The 17,166-nt window shown below is 45.4% G+C and overlaps 1 long non-coding RNA gene across 3 annotated transcripts in view; it reads right to left on the reverse strand.

The window, feature by feature from the left end:
* Positions 1-17,166, reverse strand: part of LOC309534949 — a 105,694-nt gene that overhangs the window by 70,824 nt on the left and 17,704 nt on the right. For 2 of the 3 annotated variants that reach the window (XR_014220923.1, XR_014220924.1), the window contains exon 3: positions 11,018-11,130. This is a non-coding gene — a long non-coding RNA (uncharacterized lncRNA). Of the gene's footprint in view, positions 1-11,017; positions 11,131-16,025; positions 16,329-17,166 lie in introns of those variants that run through there. The other variant, XR_014220925.1, reaches the window with a different exon arrangement.

Consider the following 17,166-nt stretch of genomic DNA (forward strand, 5'->3'; position numbering starts at 1 on the left):
TGTGTGTGTGTGTGTGTGTGTAAATGATGATGAGATTGGAACCTGCTCATTTTAAGCCTTTTGGTTCTAGTGTCCTATTTTAGCTGTCCTGGGGCTATTTATATTGAAGGGGCAGCAAAGAAATTTTAGAAATAAATGTATAGAGATAAAAGCCAATAGCTTATATTCCAATTTCCCCACGCAAGTAAAACAAAAGATTAAAGATAGACATGCCTTCTAATAATATATGCTTTAATTGTGTGTGTGTGTGTGTGTGTGTGTGTATGTAAAATATTGTGAATTATCTTATATTAACAAAAAGTAGGCCCTAGCCTACTGCAATGAGATTTTAGTATTATGCAAATATGTTTTAATATATATATCATTCACTAACTTTTAAAAATACATATGTCTCATGAAATGAAATAGTTCCATTGGCTAGCTGCCTCACTAAATGTATATATTACGGCCTTCCCACAAAATAATACTGAATATGTTCAAAATTCAAAATTGCCTATTTAGGAGATCACCATAATTTTTCTGCGTACTCCGGGGAGCTGAAACAATAACGTACATATATTCCTCCAGCACCCCCATTTTAAAACCTGCCAGAGAGAATTATGTTTTTCATAACCACTTTCATGTAGGCATATATGTACCTGAATTTGCTTCATTTTGTGCCCACTTTTATTTCTTTGTTGTGTTGTGTTGTGTTGTGTTGTGTGTAAACTACAGTGGTGCCTCGCAAGACGAAAAGAATCCGTTCTGTGATTCTCTTCGTCTAGCGGTTTTTTCGTCTTGCGAAGCAGGCCCATTGACGGATTAGCGCTATTAGTGCTATTAGCGGCTTTTAGCGGCTTATCGGATCAGCTGATAAGCGGCTTAGCGGCTTAGAAAAAGGGGGGAAAGGGGAAAAAACCCGCAGGAACTCGCAAGACATTGTCGTCTTGCGAAGCAAGCCCATAGGAAATTCGTTTTGCGAAGCACCTCCAAAACAGAAAACCCTTTCGTCTAGCGAGTTTTTCGTCTTGCGAGGCATTCGTCTTGCGGGGCACCACTGTATTCTGAAAGATACCTGTCACTCTGGGTTTTTTTGCGTGGCGTTAAGCAAAATTGATGCACCATTATTATTATTATTATTATTATTATTATTATTATTATTAGGTATACTTTAAATAGGCCTGATTTTAACACAGTTATGACCATTATGATATACATAGATAAAATATGGCAAAAATATGACCATGACCAGAATACGAAATGGAAGAATGATATAAAGAGGTGTGGAATATAGCTATTCATGATAAATTAACATGTGCCATTAAGGTAAGACGGGGAATATTCAGGAGGAATGATTTTGAGGAGATATGGAGGGTGTTTGTAGAATTTGTACTGTTAAAATGGAAAGGAGTCAAACCATCGCGAGAGGTGTTGAAATTTTGAGAGGCTGGATAGTTACAATGGAATAGTCTCAGTGTTGGGGTGCACATTTTTATTCTTATTTATTTGAGATTATTACTTTGTCAAAATAAAAAAGAATGTATAAAATGTAAATAAATGTATAAAATATAAATAAAATAAAGGGGCAGGGGAGAGAGAGACTATGACCACAAGCTAGGAGAGAGTGAGCTATGTTTAACTCTCTCTCTCTTGGATATTGGCTCATGGCTAGAACATGAAGATGCTTCAACTCCTTGTGCCCTAACAGGCTATGGTTGGTGCCATCAGTCCCGTCCCTATTTTCTATAGTAGGAGAGCAGCATGGCTTGGGAAAAATGCCTCTTCACTCCTCCAACACATGCTGTCACTATTGGAACTGAACAACCATCTACTGAGGGATGTGAGAGCATGAATCTACTTAGCTGTTATGGGAAGTTTTTAATGTTTGAAGTTTTATTCTGTTTTTAGTCCTCTATTGGGAGCCGCCCAGAGTGGCTGGGGAGACCCAGCCAGATGGGCGGGGTATAAATAATAAAATTATTATTATTATTATTAAGCTCATCATGTGCACAGGCCCGGATGCTGAATTGTTTTTTTAAAAAACAAACAAACAAACAAACATTCCCCCCGCCCAGCACCTGTTTGCACGTACAGCACACATCTAACAAATATCTGTGAAACCTTTAGCCAGGAGCCTGCTTTTACATATGGAAACCTTTCCTGGATTAAGGAAACAATCATTCTAAAATTCCTGTCACTGCAGTGATGTCATATGGTATCCCCTGTTTGTAATGCAAAGGCTTCTCATACAGTTCTTGTCTCTTTCATTGAGGCTTGATCATTGCTCGATCAAGTTTAGCCTCCTGTTTCATAAAGTTTCAAAGTCTAGTCACTTCCTGTATAGCTGTGACCCATTAGCAGCTCTCCCTTATTATCCAGATTAGATTATTATAACATATATTTATGAATGGTAGATGCGTTGTAATTGGGCTGATAGAGAAATAGTTATAAAATCTCGCCCTTGAGAATAGCAGAAAACTAATGTGTGAATTGTGTATGGAGAGAGAGAGATAACTGAAAAGTAAGAAAGGAAAACAGAGGGACATTTCTGGTGAATTTTGTCCATTATGTGCATTTACAATAGGTAAGCAAATCTTATGTATTCAGCCAACATTTCGATTCTTATTCTCTCTCTCTCTCTCTCTCTGCTTGCCCAGTGAATGTTTTTGTGGTTTTTTGTTTTTGTTTTTGCTTCTTGATTTTACTTTTGTTCACTTCTCTTTCTCTTTCTCTTTTTTCCAACGGAAAGTGAATGCATGCTATCAAATTGGGCAAATTGTTAATGAGAAAAGAAAATGGTTTTAATGTCAGCATTTTAAAAGAGCCCAAAGAATTTCTTTTGTTGAACAGTACATATAGCTTGCTTGCCCTTTTTCAGGAGAATGAAAATAAAACAAAAAGAAGCATACCAAGTTGTATATGTTTTGCATATAGGTTGATTGTGCTATGTGCTGGTCTTAGTTTCTGCAGATTTGCCTGAGCTGAAAACTAGGATGACATGACGTCCAGTATAAAAGTTTGGTCCTTCATATCTAAATATTGAAGCTAGTAAGGAGAGGGACTTGGAAACATTTTTGCAATAAATAAACTGAATTCAAATAAATATACCTGCAGGTACAAATGAGCAGCTTTATTCTGAGTGCTACAGTTTTGTCTATAAATAATTTATCTGTATATTATATTATAAACATATGTGCATATGTATATCTGTGTATGTTACTTCATCATGATGGGTAGCAATTTTGGGCAGCAATTCAGGCAAGGAACATGCGTTTAACCATAATAGTTTTAGGCCCAATTTTGCATTTCTAATTGTAAGTTGCTTTCATCTCTTTTTAATATTGTGCTGTAATGTTGTGCTGTAATGTTGTTACCTGCCTCAGGACCTAAGGGGGGAAGAGCATGTAAATAATAATAATAATAATAATAATAATAATAATAATGTACGGTATTTGCTCCCTGTTTTGACCCAAGCTATATTTTTAAGGGCAGGCTCCCACACTACAACACCTAAGGCTGATCCAAGAAGCCACTGTTTAATACAGGGCACAGTGAAGAGGGAAGTTGCCTTGTGCAGGCATCAGTGAGATGAACAGCAACCATGCAGAATTTGCCCAGCTCCTATTCCCCTCAGAGGCACTTGCATGAGAGAACTTCCCTGACAGATTGTGTCCCATGTGCTCGAGCAATCTACCACCCATTCTGCTGCCTTACTGTCTTGGAGGTGGCTGCCTCATTTCCCCTTGCGATAGGGCCACCTCTGAAAGTTGAGCTCTTGTATTGTTATCACACATCATGTTATCTACATATCTGTATCTGTTTGAAAGGCACTTCCCAAAGTTCAATCGCATTCTACTCAAACACAACAGAGGATGAAGCTATACAGTTGTTTGGCAGTGGAGCCGACTGCCACAAAAGGTGGTGGGCTCTCCTTCCTTGGAGCCTTTTAAGCAGATGTTGGGTGGCCACCTGTCATGTGTGATCCAGTTGAGATTCCTGCATTGCAGGAGCTGGACTAGATGGCCATAAGGATCCCTTCCAACTCTATGGTTTATGAACTCAGTTCTTCTTGGCCATGATGACTGTGTTATCAAAACAATGGCCCTCACAGGGAAGCAGGAGTCTTTCCCTAAATATTTTGTGTTCCGGCGCAAATCCTCCCAATTTCCTACTCCAATATGAGACAATATGGGGGTAGGGAGAAGCTTTAGCTCCATTAAAACCATGTCCCCAAATGTAGTGTGGAACAGTAAAGCACTGCTCTTGATACTTGTGTTGTAGGCAAAAGCTTCCTTCCATCCTGACACTGGGCTGCCCTGGCCCTCACAAGGAGTTCATCTTGTGCGCACAGACCACACTAAGACGTGCTGCACCCCCAGGAGTCCTTGCAATATACAAGTATTCCTTCCATATACACATTAAGCACAATGATGGGCATTTTCCTGGTCCAACATCAGCACCAGGTCTCAAGCTACAATAGCCTGGAATAATTTGTTACTCTATCACAAGTTTGGTCACGGAACTTTCATCTTATTTGTCTATACTGTTGCATAGATAGACGTTAGCTGACGTCAGTACATTGTTTAAAGGAAGGGGAGAGAGCAGCAATGTTGTAAGGATTTAAAGGCACAGTCAGAAGGCAACAGGACTGACACCACAGGTGATAATTTTAGCATGCCAATAAAGCATGTTGGTATTTGCACTTTTTGTTCAGTGCCCAAGATATTTCTCCGAAATTAACAATGCTGACATATTCTGGGTGTTGTGGGGAAATAACAGGTTGGTTGCTTAATTGGTCTCATTTTCCATTGCTTCCCCAGATGACTCAATCACTTCAATAGGGGCTCTCAGTACTATTGAATGAAGGATCATACACCTAGTGCTTCAAAGGACACTTCCTTTCTATAGGATAAAAACAAACTTCTATGCTCTTGTTGTTTAGCTTTCTATGCTATGTCATAACCAGACTCATGCTCCGAATGACTCTCTGTCAGAAAGTTCCCATAGCAAGAGGGTTGTTTAAAATGTAACGTTCTTTTCTCCAGCGGCCCCAGGACTGTGTACTGAGAGCAGGCATGGAGTAGTGGTTAGAGTATCAGATTGGTGAGCTGCAGCCTACTCCAAAGGAATAAAACTGGCTATACACTTTTTGAGCAGATTAAGTAGAACTCCTCATACCTGGATTTGCCTTTAAGCAGGATATGGGAGAAGGATGATTGTGCTTAAAGAGATGCAACTAATTTCGGCTTGCGGGGGGGGGGGAGGAATCCTTGTGCAAAGGAACAACACAAATACAGACAAAGCGCACTCCCACACTTTTGCGTAATTAAACTCCTGAAAAAAGAAAGCTCTAAGCAGTGTAAAACCTGTCACCACCACCACATATATGGTCACATGTTTTTTTCGTGTTGCAGAATCTAGGCAATTTCCCCCCTCTCACCACAATCCTGTAACTACTAAAGTTACTTGGTGCTGCTGCTCAGACAAGAAACTTGTGGTGTGCTTTTTTAACCTCAAGAAAAGAGAGAGCATGCTCACCAATTGTTTTTCCCTTCTGTGTCTTGAGAAAGGCCTTCTACATCCATTGCCGTGCCAGTCTCAAGTACACAAAGAGACCAGCAGCAAAGTATGACTTGCGTGTGGAAAGGGATTATGCCTCTTCATGAGAGAAAGTTTCTCTTTCCACATTGGTTGAAACAGAAATGATGAAGAGAACAATGAGTTCTTCAAAACTACCGAAACACTGTGAAGTTCTGGATGAAGTGAAAAGCTGGAACGTAAATTTAAGTCAAAAAACAAAAGGAAATCTCATTCACCAGATATCTGGGAAATGGGTGGTGCAACAGTTTCTAATGATGTTGCATAGTTATTGCTGTGTGTGGAAATGTGGATACAGATCAACGTGACCCTTAAAGCTTTTCTGACGGCACAGAAATCTGATGGCCATTTTAGAGCAATAATATGATCCCAGCCTACGTCCATCCTAAATCCATGTGAAAAGAGCAAAGTTGTGCCAGGCTAATCTTCTTCAAGAATATTAATATGAAATTAAATATATAAACAAGGCTTCCAGAATGCAAGGGCAGTGACCCTAAAATATATAACTGAAATTTCTATTTTATGACTGTTCACTCAAAGTAATTACAAATACAATCTTTGGAGTGCCTTGCATTAGCCAACTTTGAGAGGCTGAAGTTGAAACAAGTTACTGAAATGATCTCAACAATATTTATTTAATCAACAAGCTGTGTATATGTCTGTCTGTCTGTCTATCTGGATTGGAACAAGCCTATTGTTTCCTTTTATTAATATGTTGTATAATTTCCTCACTTCTACTCTAGGTTATATTTGCACAAGAGGCCCCAGGTCTCTCCTTTCTCAGGCAGGGCTATGGCCTCCATATAAAAATGTAAAATAAAAAGCCAATGTAAGTTTCCTTTGTAGACCTGCAGTCTCCTGTCTAGGATCTGCTCAGCCCATTTTCCAACCCTCTGTAGCCAGGTATTAAAAATTTGCATTTAAAGATGTCTCATATCTGTGACCATTAGTTGAAACCAATAAGTGGCCTCCGCAGTACTGGCCCTAGAATAGATGTGGTATTTAAAACATGATGATTTGCAGTAATAACAGAAACAGAAGACCCTCTTTCAATGCTGGCAACCGTTGGATGCCACTAGCGATAGCTAAATAGGATTTTTGTTGTCGTTGTTGTTTCATCTCATTTTGCAGAAAGCTTTGTTCGTCCCTCTTCCCCAAGTGAGTCAGCAGAATAGCATGACGTTCTATATGATGGGAATCACCGGCTCGGAAACAGAGACCCACCATTCACAAAGTGGCAATTGGGCTTCCCTAAGGAGGCAGTATTAGTTACTGCAAGGAGCCTGAGCTCCTCTCTGACTCCTCCCAGGTCGCGATTCTGCTATAACAAAATGGAGGGGGTCTAGAACTTCCTTCCTAACCTATGCAGTTACAGTACATAGAGAGCAACAGTTCTTGCTCTTGATACAGGGAGGGTTCCTGTGTGACAGGCAGTTGCAAACCTGTCGATTTACACTTTTGTATAGACAACAAATATATTTGTAATGTGCACACATACAAACACCAAAAATAATTAGCTTTTATATGATGAGGGCAGGGCCGGATTTAAGTTTGATGAGGCCCTAAGCTACTGAAGGTAATGGGGCCCTTTATATGTCCAGCTGTCCTTTGACAACGACAAATTGTCGCTGTTTTTTGTGCTGAATATATGCTCTCTCTATATGCTATAGGTATCTAAAGCCATTTGCTACTGATGCTGTATGTAAGTTTTGTTTTTTATCTTATATTTTGGAAATGTAGATCCAGTTTTTTCCCCTTTAATTTTTTTGGGGAACCCCCAAGAGAGTAGAGCCCTAAGCTATAGCTTGTTTAGCTTATACGTAAATCCGGCACTGGATGAAGGGAATGTAAGTGAGATAGCCAACTTGCAATTTAACAGCCCCCAAATTTACTACTCTTTGGGTTTTTCTGAAATTGGTGGAGTGGGGCGGGAAGGCAGAAATGCATAGTTGGTATGTTAACTAACTATTCAGTAGGGATGCAAAGATGCTGAAAATGACCAAAGAGCAAAATGACCTCCCAACCAATTCCCATAATTTAAAGAATAATAAATAGTAATTTATGAATGCCTATAATCAATGTGTTTCCATGTGAGACACAGGGCACAACAGTGCAACATGGGAAAACTTTAATCTCTAGATGAAGATTGTTTTAAGGTGATTGCTAGTGAACTCTTACCTATAACAAGAGTATGATTTAGGTCTGACCTATAGGAAATATTTGGACTAATGAAATAGGAACTGAACAAGATATGGGTGGTTGAGGAGGGCTGTGACCAACTGGGATGCAAAGATTCATGGGCAATGATGACAGCATTGTATCTGTCCCTGATATGCATATTTGAAACAGAGCATCTGCTGTAGAAGGACACTTAATTACATTTGGGAGACACACAACCCACCCAGCTCAAAATCAAGAGAATCTTGTTCTTCAAATGTACAGAACTCTGATGACCGGCCACAAAGCTTCAAAGTCTCCCCAGCCAACTTGCTTTTTTGAACAGTTTTTTTAAGCGTTAGAAAAACCCAAAAGCATATTATGGTTTTCAAAAACTAAGGAAATAAAATGATGGACAGACTGTCAGATAAAAACCACAAGGGGGTGGGGACAAATGAAGGAAGGTGGGTTGGTACACCAAAGAAAGTAATGCACCGAAAGGGGGAAAGGGCAAAGGGGGGAAAGGCAATCGTCATTTGATTTTGAGGCCTTGTGTATGTCATTTGAAGGATATGTTGGAGTAGTGGAGCTCACTCCACAGCAGCAGAAAGACTCACATCCACTCCTATTTGCAGGTATGCCTATATGCAGACTCAATGAGTACAAACACAGAAAAATAACTTATATACTGCCAGCTTGGGTAGCTCATTCGGAAAAGCATGAGACTTAACCTCAGGGTTGTCGGTTCGAGCCCCATGTTGGGCAAAAGATTCATGTATTGCTGGGGGTTGGACTACTCAGAGAGTGTGTTCATGTTTGCAGCTTTAATGATATTCACTATTTAGACATTACCTCTCTTGTCAAACCCCAGTATATTAACACTTTAAAACTGTTTATGCCCAACTTGGGCAGAAGGATGAACTAAATATATTTACTTACTGCATTCCTATCCTTAGGACCCCTCCTGGCTGAGAGATGTTGTCTTTCTGTCTCATACTAAGGTTGCAGCCCTGCACACATGTACTTGAGATTGTTCAGATCAGTAGGAAAATTTTCCAAACAGACATGCACAGGACTGATATGGTATGATATTGAACCCTTCCAGCATTTCTGTACCTAAATATTTATTTAAAACACAATGAGGGATGATGTAAGACCTGTAAGGCAATGTGTGACATAAAGACAGGCCTGGCCCAAGACAATGGAAAAAACAGCACCCTGTCTGTGATGCCACCAAACCGTAATAGCACCTTTCTGAAGAGCATTCTCGCGCTTACAAAAAAGTGTGCATTATAGGATAATGGCTTCCTATGCAATTACAGGCCAAAATTGTCTTCCAGAAATGGTCTTCTAATAGAAAGAGATCTTGAAAACACTTACTTTAAGACATAAAACGTAGCTGGCTAGAATACATTTTTTGGGGGGGCAGCTTTTCAACTATGGACATTTATAAATCCATAATGAGCTTGTTGTTTCTCATTCTGTTTATTTTAGATTGATGGACAGGATGGAATCGAATGCTTAAATTTCTCAGTCACCAGAGACTGCGAAAACAGGCCTGAATCTCCTCCCTGGATATATCCTTCCTATGAATCCATACATAAACAACAACCCAACCTTCTCAGGAATTTAAGACAAACGGTAGGTTGTTTTTGTGGTCTTCAATCGCTTCTTGGTAACACTAGGGCAAAGTCAACCCTGTTGACCTTTCTTCTTGCCTTAAGTGAATCACCTCTAACCACGGCTTAATGGTAGACTTGAAGCTACATAAAGGTGCAGTAACCTTCATGGCTGCTGTCTTGTCCACGGGTACATCACATTTGTTTAATTGAGAAGTATCAATATAACTGTGGGCCAGAGAGGTCTGCAGCCCGTACACACGAGCTCTGGGTTAATGCAAAAGGTAAACGGGAAAGAAAGGAACTGCACGTTATGGACCAAACCACTTTCTAAGTGATGACAAATTAAAATTCGTTAGGCTGGTAAGGACGAGCAGCATTTTTAGTATTGGCTGGAATTTTATGAAATCATAGCTTGCTCTATGGCCATTGTGGGGGTGCCAGTTGCTGACTCAATTTATATCTGAGATTTCTCCCTTTATGCTTGCCTTAACCTAAGCCTATCCAGTGAGCATGTGTCTGCTCATCCTTGTCAACGCATTCAAAAAACCCTCCTCCACCAGATGTGAACGGTCTTCCTGCAGTATAAGAACATGAAGCAGCATTATAAGTACGTAATTGCGAGGTGGGAAGCTGAACCGTTCATACCAGCCCAGTTAAACTGCAGTCCTAGGACTATAGTTGGGCTGAATTGTCTTTCATTGTCTTATCTGAGTTGTAGGTCACAGTCTTCAACTGCACTTCTTACATACAACGAAGGGAAATCTGGGTTTATTTCAGATATGTAACAAGTTGTTGGTACTGAAATTGACGCTTTAAAGTTGCACGCGAAGCTGAGAAAGGGTAAAACAGTATAATTTGGTTTGGATATCTTCTGTTTCAAAGGGAGAGGCCTTAGCAGCTAATTGAATGGCTAGTTTCATTTCCATTTCAACCAGGGGGGAAATACTGCATAAACTCCCTTACCTGCCTGATTTTTAAAATGTTGTCAATCCCTTTGAGAAGCCCCTTTAACCTACCCCACTCCCAAACATTAGCCGAAGGCCTTTAGAAAGCGCCTAGAGGCAGGAAATTCCTTTGGGCCAAAGATGGAAGAGTGGGGAGAACACCCCGGTCTCTGCTGAGGGTTATTCTTTTTAAATTCGGCTACACTTCAATGAAACAGGAAGCAGTGCTAAAGATTATCACATCTCACTCGAGCTTTACAGACCCCTTTGATTTCTGCAGGGTGAGGGGAGAACGTGACTCGGCCTGCCTCTCTTTTACTTCACCTTTCTTCCTCCTTTTCTTGAAAGGGCGCCTATGAAATTATATGTTCACATGCTGCCCCGCGCTAAGAAGTGATATCGACCAGCAAGTTACCTCAGCTTGGAGTTTCCTTCCCTTCCCTTCCTTCTCAAAAAGACGTATGCAGCCCCAGCCTTGGGAAAGCGCTGCACTACAGGCCCTACAAACGACGTGACTGTTTTCTGCTCTGGTCAAGAGAGGGAAGGGAAACTGCACCGGTTTCCAGGGTCGGCGGGACGGATCTCAAGGGCGCGCGTTGTTTAGTCTCTTTGCACTCTTTTGTTTAGTCTCTCCAGACCGCTGTGACCTTTCGCGCTAACCCTGCCGCTCACGCGGTTGTGGGGTTTCTTTTCCGTGTGCGTTTACGTGTTTCTCACCTGCAGCTCCCAACTAGGCGAGTCCTCTTCTCCGTCCTCTCCCTCGGAATCCGATCTCTTCCAGAGTGAGGCCTTCCCCTCGGACCGCCAGCCCGGACAGACGGGGCCACCACCTGCAAAGGAGCACAGCGTTCTCGACGTTAGCGCTTCCCAGGGCAAACGGGATTCTTGTTGCATGGAAGGGGGGACGACACGGAGGCTGCTTCTGTGGGAAAGAGGCGAGGGAGGGAGGCAGGGACACAACAACCTCCAGTCGAAAGAGCATCTCGCCTCTGCTTACATCGGACGTCCTTGAAACTTCTTGGGAGACACGTCGCATGGATAAGGGTGGAGGGCGCGCAGAAATGGGAGGCTAAGTGGGCTAAAGGCTCCTTTAGAAAGAAAGGGAAAGTAAGTGGCTGGCTATACATTTGATTTTTTTTAAAAAAACCTTTCTCCCAAAGATCATTTTCTCACAATATCCCTTGCCTTTTCCGACGGGCGTTGGTTTGGCTCTTCCACCTGACTCAGCTCGTCTCGTCTTTTCAGACAGCTGTAGTCTCGGCTTTGGGCCATTCCTAGCGTGCCCTCGAAATTTAAAGGTGGGGGCATTTAAAGTATTTCGGGGATGGTGGCGTGGGGGAGTTTCTTGGAGAGGACAGATAGAACTTTTCTGCATCTTTCGAGAACAATCTCTGCTCACAAATAAGAAAAGGTAGCACAAAAGCGAGGCGTGCAGAACAGACAAAGGTCAGCCATTCACCTCCCCCTTTCCTGGGCATGGGGAGGGGGGGAAAGCAAGTACCCCCAGCTTCCCCGCAGACTTTGCCTGCAAGGACGTGAGGATTTTTCATTGGGAGAGAAGGAAACGGAGGATGAGGCCTTGCTCGTGTTTTAGACGTGGTCTCTAGATCCTTAGGAAAGATCTCATTGACTTCACTGAGAAGAACGTCATTGATCCCCCCACCTCCCCCCAATGAGCAGACAATCTTTCAGACTGAGTGGATCACGCCCAAATCATTGAGATTTGGAAGGCGCAAGGGCTGTTGTTGCCCGCCACGTCGGGCAAGGGAGCCTGCCGCGGTTTTGCAGAGCAGAGCTGACAGAGCTTCCCTCTAGTCGAAAGCCACCCCCTCAAAATGTCCCCTCCCGCCTAAAAAAAATTAAAAAAATACCAGTCATACGCAGTAGTGGTGGTGAGGCAAGGGGGAGACAGGCGCTATGGTTTGCTTTTGCCCTTTTAACCCGCATTGAAGAGCACGGCTTGGAAGTGAGAGAAGGAGCTCAGATTCCCGCAACTACAGCAGTTTCCCCCAGACTGGTAGCAACAGTTGGCTGCCAATGCAAAGAGCCGAAAGGAAGGGAGCTAACCCACGGTGGCTTGGTTTTTCCAAGCGTTCCTCCTCAGACACCCCTCCCCTCCCAGATTGCTCAGGTTGGGATTCTCCTGCGACAGGGATGGGCAAGACACACGCACAGCAAAGGAGAGGCTCTGGTCGTGGCTGCTCCATCCGTGCACTTCCCTCCCTTTCAAGCGCCCCTCTCTGCCCTGTGTGCGCCTTTCCCTTCAGAGATGCTCCCCAGACTCAGAGGGCTTGCTGGAGACTGGGAGGATGGGCAGAGAGGGGGGATTCGGGTGGTGGTGGTTGTGCAAGAAGGCGAAAAGCGGGGATCTTGGGCAAATGCACGTTGCTTTCGAGGTGGAGTGACCCACCTAGGGCTGCCTCCCTCAATCCAGCTCCATTGCCAGCCACCAACCCTGGCCAAGGAGGTGGGGAAGGGGAGAAAAGGTGGGGAAGAAATCCGAGGCGCTCCTTTGCTTTTGCCCTGCATCCCAGCTCAGCAACTGGGCAGACTTTTACTCTTCTCTGCAACACCACCGGCCTGTCAAACCCCCTTTTATCTCTGGAGAAACAGCAGCCCTTAGCCTCGGCTGTGTCCCTCGCCCTCAGTGTCTCCACTGCAGCCTTCTCTCCCAAGCAAGAGACGCTCCTTCCGGAGTTGAGCACTTTCTCTGTGTGTTGGCTAGGAGGGGTGGGGGGTGGGGATCCCTGAGAGTTGTCAAGAGTTGGAGAAGGATCCTTCTTGGGTTTCCCACCCGTCCTCCTCCTCCTTCCAAAGAGGCTTTTGCACCCAATAGGCCCTGAGATTGCGACAACCGGGCATTCATTGCACGGGCAACTTGCTGTTCGCCCCTCGTCTGGTCTGTCCGGGCCGAGGTGCATTTGTCTTCGTAGGAGGGGGGGGAACCTTTCCTCCTCACCTAACGCCCCTTCTTTCTCCTGCCCACGAAATCCGACTTGCTAATTACAGCAAAAGGGGAAAGGCAAAGCAATGCAGGCTGCCTCTAACTCTCCTCGGCGCTATGTGCATGGCTAAGGAAAAGGCGAGGCAGTTTCAATAGTGCTAGACAGCTGGGCTGAGGCGGCTTCGCTCGCTACCAATCACCTCGTCCAAAAGCAACGCCTCGGCTGGGTTTCCCCCCGGATCTGGCCTTTTTTACCCCGATCGGGGCCATTTGGAGTTGGGAAAGGGGAGACCTCGGGAATCGGGGGACTGGAAGTTACCTAAAAGGAGGTTGAAAGTGATGGGGGTGGGGAATGGAGGCATCGCCTGATGACAGGAGTCTCCCCTTAAATCGGGGCCGATTTGTGAGTCCCCCCTCCCTGCTATTTATGGGGTGATCCCCCAGTATCCCACCCACTCTGAAATCGATAGAAACCTCCCTCACCCTCCCCATCTTAAAGAGAGACTTGTCGACACTTGTCTCTCAATTCAGTGGAGGACTTACACATCCAACTCCATCCCTGGTGGGATAGAGGAGGATGGGACACATCACACACCCTTCTGGCGTGGGAGGGGGCGTCCTCTGAACTTTTGAGAAAGTTTTATTGTATTTTATTCTGTGAAGGTTTTCTTTAAAAAAGAAAAAAAGGCAGTAGCATGAAATCATCCACGGAAAAGAGCAAGCAGAAGTCGATTAAGAAAGTTAAGCTACGAAAGGATCGTGGGAGTGGGGACAAGGGTGGGGGGAGTTTAATTCTCTCGAGACACACACGCTGGGTGGGGGAGAAGGGGGTCGTGGGGTTACAGAGGAAAAGGGAAAGGAGAGGCGGCGGTGAGGGGGGGGGAGCCCAGAAAATCTAGATAAGTCCGAGGCTCGGCGGTCGCGCTGCTGCTCCTTCGGCGAAAGCGCCCTCCGCGAATGCTTTTTGGGGTAAGGGCTTCCCGGCTAGGTAGTTATATACAGCAAGCCCAGACCGCAAAAAGATTCGCGAAGGGCAAAGTCTCCCGTGGCTTCCTACATCCATCCATCCGGCTGCCACCAAAACGGGGGAAAAAATTCAAATATCCAAGGCACCCCAAGACGGTCGACGGCTGCTTTCCCAGACACTATCGGGATCACACCATCCGCCCCATCGTCCATTCACGCACACACGCTCCATCCCCACCGAGTCCCTCTGCAAGCCCAAACCGAGAGATCCAACTCAGGAGAGTCTAGGAGGTGGGGAAGGGGAAGGGGGGGGGTTTCCGTTGGCCCAGCCCTTCACATCCAGCCCCCGCTCCACCGCCTTCCCCCTCCCCGCGAAGGGGCCGGGAGCAGGGGCTTGCAGAATCAGGGGGCTCTGTGAGCAAGGCAGAGTTGAGAATGCGCTCCCCCCACACCCCTCCATCGTTCTGCTCCCGAGCAGAGGGTCTAGCGCTGTGCACGGACGCTGCGTAAAGAGAAAACTCTCCCCCTGAGCACTAAATAAATAGAGACGAGGCAGGCCGTTCATTGGTGCGGGCTAAAATCGTCATTCGCCAATCAGGAGGAGCCTCACATTTCTCTCCCTCTCCCTCTTCCCCCTCCCCAGAAAAAGGGGAGGGGGAAGAGCGAGAGAAAGAAACATTTCCATTTCTAATTATTCAACAAACCCTAGACAAGACCACGCTCCATAGTGTTGCTATGCCTGCTAGACTTATCCTTGCTGTCTGCCCCGGGGTTGGAGATGGGGAGGGTTGGGGGGTAGGAGCAGGGGTTTGAGAAGGCACTTGCAAACAGCCTGCAAGGCATCAAACCGAGCAGTTAGGCTTCACAACACAGCACAACAAAACACTTACCCCAAGGACCTGGTTGTGCGCCATGTGGGCGCAAGAAGCCACAAGTCAAAAGTTCAGATCCGCTGAGGGTAGCCTGATCCCTTCAGTCACCAAGTCGTGCCACCCAAGGAAATACCCACTGGGGGAGGTCAAGCAGTGGCCATCGCTGATCCATCGGCTGGATAACTCATAGTGAGATCCAACTGCGTTGGGATGACTAGGAAGGTTGCTGGAGCGCTGGGGGCAAGAGTCCCATTGAATTTGCCCCGCAGTGCCTCCTCTGAGCCTCTGCTCAACACCCGCAGACAGACTGGGGGACGGGGGTGGCGGGTGGAGGGGAAAAGAAACGCCTCCCCAGCTAAAAGTTGCGAGAGCACGACACTGAACTAACTCCACAGGTCTTCTGGGAATGGGAAGCCTGGCGAAGGTGCTTCTCCTCTGCCGCAGCTCGAGAGTGGCCACTTTGCCACGGAGTTCCCTAGGCAAAGTTCGAGAAGAAGGCATCCTCCTCTACCGAGAGTCAACACGAGTCAGCCCAAGAACTTGGAAGTTCCCTTCCTGGTTGCCTGCACCCCGCAGCTACAATGACGCCTCAAGAGCACAGGAGTTCCTACCGGGAGATCCAAAAGTCCCTACCTTCTCCGTTGCCTTTCCCCCCAAGCAAATCCACCCCGAGAAGCAGCGGCGGCGGCAGCAGCAGCAGCAGCAGCAGCAGCAGCATCACCAGCCCTCCGGCAGCAGCAGCAGCACCGCAGCCTCGTCGAGATGCAAGCTCCTACTGAGCCCTACCTGCTTCCTCTTCCCCTTCAAGTACTGCTGTTGCTGCTACGGATTCGCTCCCAACTTGCTTTGCTTGAGACTGGCACCTCTCGCAGACATGGGGAGCGAGGAGCGGAGGAAGGACAACAAAGTTGTAAGCCCCCTCCCCTTTCCCCCCTTCACTTACCTTGCTTGCCAGGCGCTCAAGCAGCCATTGAGTAGGATAGGGTCCTTGCTTGGAGGTGCAGGAAGCAGCATCTCCCCCAGAGTATGTGTGCCTGTGCGTGTGTGGGGTTTTAGGGTGGTTTCCCCCCGCTCCCCCCTTTTGTTTTTAAAGGAAACTCGTGGCAAAGCTTCCCTTCCTCCCATGCATGTATAAACTACTGTAGTGTGTGGGAGGGTCACGATCTTGCTAAGTGCAGAAAATTTTCCCAGGATTAACCCCTTCCTCTCCGGCGTCCTCCTTCTGCAACTTGTTGCAGATAGGTGTGTGTGTGTGTGTGTGTGTGTGTGTATATATATATATATATATATATATATATATATATATATATATAGTATCTGAAACACACACATGCGGATCAGGAAGCAAAAAAGCAAGCAAGCAAGCAAGCCTCGGAGGAGTCCAGATGCCCCCCTGACGCCGTTTTGATTGGATGGTCTTTTCATGTAGAGGGGACGTCTCAAGTCGAAGTCACGATTCCTCCTCAGTTTGGAACCATCTGTGACTGGAGCCATGACGCAGCCAGCACACATTACTCACTTTTACAGTCACGACTTGGAAATCCGTGCAGTTTGCAACCAAAATTACACCGCCACCATTGAATTATTTAATAGGATCCAGTTAAGGGTAATCTTATGCATTGTGCCAGGAGATGTGCGAGGACGATCTGGCAAAAGTGAGGGTAGGGTAGGGAGATCTGAGGGAAGGGGACGCGAGGGTGGGTACTCGGAAAGGACCGGCAGCTTTTGGTTTGCTTGTAATGACTTTCACAGTTTGTGTGTGTATATAATTCATTGATGTCCATATGGAACGGTATGTCAAAGTATTTGGAAGCACTTTGCTTGTTCTCAGACGACCCATTTGTAAATACAGACACGAAAGCCCAAGAAAAGGATGGCTTCTCTATATATCATAGGGATATCAGTGGGTGGTGTGCTCAGCAACTGATTCTTAGGCTTGCGTTGTCTCAGCGGCAAGAAATGTCCAAGCTATTGCATGCAATATGAGCCAAGGCTGCTGTGACCAAGCCTATTTATCTATATCCATCCTACAATGCTTTCCCGGTGGTCATTACTGCATCTCTCTCATTGTCTGCAAGAATCGT

The sequence above is a fragment of the Podarcis vaucheri genome (genome assembly GCF_965113315.1).
Source record: "Podarcis vaucheri genome assembly, chromosome: 1".
NCBI classification, from domain to species: Eukaryota; Metazoa; Chordata; class Lepidosauria; order Squamata; family Lacertidae; genus Podarcis; species Podarcis vaucheri.